We start from the raw sequence: 4,572 nt of genomic DNA on the forward strand, positions 1-4,572 counted from the left end.
AGAAAGTCCTGGAATCCATCCCCAGCAACACATAAGGTGACTTTGATGTTGATTTTTGCTTGTATTTTCTGTCCCCTCAGAGGGGTGCCCAACGAGGAATAACGTACTCAGGTGATGTCAGGTGAAATTTCAATTGACCAGATAAGTCTAGAGCCTGTGATTGTGAAAAAGGCAGAGCTAAAATTTTAGAGAAGTGACAGAAGGAGAAGAAAGAAGAGAGAGAAGAGAGATAGAGGTTAGAGGGAGAAGAGCTTAAAGATGGGAGCAGACCCACATGGCCTGGAAAAGCTGCAAGTAGCTAGGATTTCATAAATGGATAGCTGAGTACTGTAGTGGTATATTTATCCAATCTAAGCATGCAGCTTTTAATTATATTATTGAATTATGTGTTCTTTGTATGGGCATTTTGGGATTAGAGATTTCCAGTTATAAATCTGGCAGGTATATGTTTCTAGTGTTTTTCTTTCACTAAAGGTAGCTGAATGAGTGGTAGCTGGCATTCTGCAGGCTAGCCACAGGGAATAGATGCCCTGAGAAATTTGAGTGGCAGCTCTAAGCATTTCAGGTTATACTTGCTTGGGTAGCTTAGCAGGCTAGCCTTGGAAATCAGTGCAAGACAGCCATAGAGCTAGCCATAGTGGGGGAATGGTTGGGGGAGACGCCATTGTTGCAGGCACAATAGCCAGATTTAGTGTGGAGTTTATGTAAAACTACACACAATATGAGTTTGTTGGTATGTGCCTATAATTCTAATCCTGAGAAGGTAGAAGTAGAGAATCTTGAGTACAATGCCATCCTCAGCTCCATGCTAAGTTCAAGTCCCATCTGTGATTTTGTTTGTACACACACACATACACACATGAAAAGAAAACATTTAATATCTTTGACATTAAGTGTATATACTATAAAATATTTTGTTATAATTAGATTGTTTTGTAAATTAAACTTTTGAATTAAATTCTGCATTCTTTCACATTATTTCCTTTGTTATTTAACTCAGAAACAACAGAAATTTACTCCTCTTAAAACAGGTTCTTTGATGTAATGATCATTATGTAGAATGGCTTGCTTTGGGCAGTAGAACGTAGGTAAGCAAACATAATATAAGACTGAAGCACTGATGAATATTGAATGAAACAATTGGCTTTGATCTGTTTGCATTCTTCATGGGAAGATGCCCTGCTGGTCAAAGGAAGACAATGAACAGGATATGGTGAAGAGAAACATGGTAATTCCTGTACTCTTCTTAGATTTTGAGATTGTTTAGAAGAAAAACTTGACAAACAGCTGGTTCAACTAAGAAAATTATTTGTCCTTTGTCTAGATAGAGGATAAACTGAAATCAAGGGACGTTTTACCTCTTGGGGACTTTGACATTACTTCATTGCTGTAGTAGTATACCCTTGATTCAGGTAGGCTTAGTCATCCTCAAAGTTTTCTCAGTATGTCTTTCTTTAAATGCCTATTACATTGTATCTACAAATTCTAAAATGCTTCAAGTATTTCTGTTTATTTATTTATTTATTTATTTATGTGTTTACTTATTTATTTATTTTACACTCTGACTACAGCATGTCCTCCTCTCCCAGACCTTCTTCCCAATCTCCCCCTCATCCACTCCTTCTGCATTCCCTTCAGAAATGTGGAGGCCTCTCATGGATATCAACCAGCCCTGGCACAAAAATTTGGAGTAAGACTAGGTGCATCTTTTCCTATTGAGGCTAGACAAAGCAGCCAAATATGAGGAAATGGTTCCACGGACAGAGTCAGAGACATTCTCTGCTCTCACTTTTAGGAATCCCACACAAAAACCAAGCTACACATCTGTAACACATTGCGGAGGGCTTGGGTCAGTCCCATGTAGGTTCCCTGGTTGGCAGTTCAGTCTCTCTGAGACCCTATGGACCCAGATTACTTAATTCTCTGGGTTTTCTTGTAGTGTCCTTGACCCCTAAGGCTCCGAGAATCTTTCTTTCCCCTCTTCCACAGGACTTCCCAATATTTGCCTAATATTTTGCTGTGTCTCTGAATTTGTTTCCATCAAATAATTTTTAACTACCTCCCATATTTTTTCTTATTACAAGAATCTTTTATCTCTCTAATGTCATCTTAACCTATTGCTTCTTGTACTTCCTGATAAAAAGAAACATATTTATTTATCTGTCATTACTTGCATGCTTTTAAGAGGAAATTTGCTCAGAGTTCTCTACTTTATTCTCTAGACGAATACCTATGGTACTTCTATATTCCAGGCTCCCTACACTGTGTTACCACACATACCCTGCCAGTTTGACATGCTTGCTATACAGATTAGCAGTTCAGGTGAATGGCAGGTGGGCCTACATGTAGCAAAAGCAAAACAACAACAACAAAAGCCTGATGCCATTTAAAAAAAAAAACAAGTTCTTGCTTCCTTTAGTAAGTGTTGAGATTCTAACATTTAGAAAATATCACATTGAAATATTCAAGAAAAATAGTTATTGACAATAAAAAATGGTAAAAATTAGTTTTTTAAAACTTCTCTTGTGCTTTTTGTAAAGGGCAGCAATGACACCCTTAAGGATAGTGACTGTTCAGAAATATTCCCTGCACTTCCTAAATACAGGCATGACTATTTAGGTAGAGTATATATTCTCCAAATTGTTTATGTATCCAGCCTCTCCTGCTTGACTCTCTGCCTTTAGTTCATTGCAAAGTTCATTAAAATTTCCATCCAGAGGAGGATACATAATTCAGTCCTAGCACTTGTTCACTGTTTTTGCAGAGGAAGCCTATATTGGTAAATTAAAAACAATGGTAAAGGTGTAAGTTGAATCTAGTTTTTATTTTTATGTTTTTTTTTCATTAAGGAGGAACAGATGTTATTTGCATATACATCATTTTTAAGATATCTACTAAGACAGAAGAAACCTGGGTTTCACATTACATTGTCCATATGGAGCTTGTGACAAGGCCAAGAGGAGGCGTTTCACAGGAAAACCAAAAAGGAGTACACAAGATTTGCACCTATGTCCTTGAACAAATACTCTGAATACAAATAAATATTATTAGGATTAATGTACAGGCATAATGATGGATATGCTGAAAAGGATTACTTTGATACTTTTAATGCAAATGTAGTTAAGATGTTGATCAGACATAGATGATACAATAGGTAAGGGAAAACTATGACACGCAGATTGAGAACTGTAGCAAGACATCTATTGTAAGAGTAATTATTGAGTCAACAGTGGGAGCTAAGAAAAAGTTAGTGTGCCAGAGGGCATACTCTTATGACTGATTCTCAGTCTGTTCACATGATCTTGTCTTCAATAATTTTAAGTATCCATTTACTTGGAAACAAGCATAAATAAATGTAATTATCAGAAAAATTACATTTATTTAAAATAGAATTTTAACATCTAGTGATAGTGTATCTGTGTATTGTCCAGTCTCAAGTACTATAGGTTATGAAACTAGTATTATAGAAGTGTCACAATGTTTCTAATGTCTTTTCTCAGTTTCTCTCCAGCTCTTTAAGTTGCCACTCGCCAGAATAGTAAAAGCTTTTGTAGCTAATAAATTAACTCATTTTGACATTTGAGGAATCACCAAAAATGTCATAGTTGTGAGAATGAAAAAAACTGAAGCTTCTGTCAATGGGACACATTGGTGGTGTCTAATTGTTTTTAAAAGTAAAGTAAGTCAAAATAATCATATCAAAACATAATTCACTAAATCAAATTGTTCCAAATTAAATGGGTTTTCCCCTTACTACTTATGTCAGTAACCAAAAGCTTATGATGAACAAACAAACAAACAAAAGAGTGCAACTTGATCAACGAAGTTACCCATAAACACAGAAAAGGCAAAACACAATGTCACTGGTAGGAGAAAGAAGTCTCATGGACATTCTAGAAAACAGATATTAAACTTACTATATTTGTTCTCCACATACACTGGGACCTCTCCATATACTTGCAGATTCATGGTGAGACCTACATTTCTTTCCTTCCTTTATTTTGGGCCATAGGGAGTTTGATATCTGAAATGACTTGGCAGGCTTCCCATCTAGTCTGTTATTTGTTTGTTTGTTTTGTTTTGTCTTGAAATATTTATTTATTATGTATAGAATGTTCTGCCTACATGTATGTCTAAAGGGCAGAAGAGGGCACCAGATTCCATTACAGATAGTTGTGAGATACCATGCTATTGCTGGGAATTGAACTCAGGATCTCTGGAAGAGCAGCCCGTGCTCTTAACCTCTAAGCCATCTAGTCTGGTTTCTAACTCAGCTGAGTCATTGAGAGTCCAGAAATAAAGCTAACTGGAGGGAAGAGAATAGAAATCTAATTTCTTACCTCCCACCTAGCAGAATACACATGCCCTGGCTATGTTTCACAGATGCTAAGGCCCTCTTTGCTCTTCTCAAAAGAATTCCTGTAGCTATCTCTCTTTTCCTAAATGTTCACACATTTAGAATCCTTGATGCTCCATGCCTTTCAAAGTTTGAGAGGAAGAACAATCTCATTACAATTCCTAGCCTATTATTTACTTCTTTACATACCATCTATACTCTGGAGGTTAGTTTTT

This window comes from Mastomys coucha, unplaced genomic scaffold (genome assembly GCF_008632895.1).
Source record: "Mastomys coucha isolate ucsf_1 unplaced genomic scaffold, UCSF_Mcou_1 pScaffold24, whole genome shotgun sequence".
NCBI lineage: Eukaryota > Metazoa > Chordata > Mammalia > Rodentia > Muridae > Mastomys > Mastomys coucha.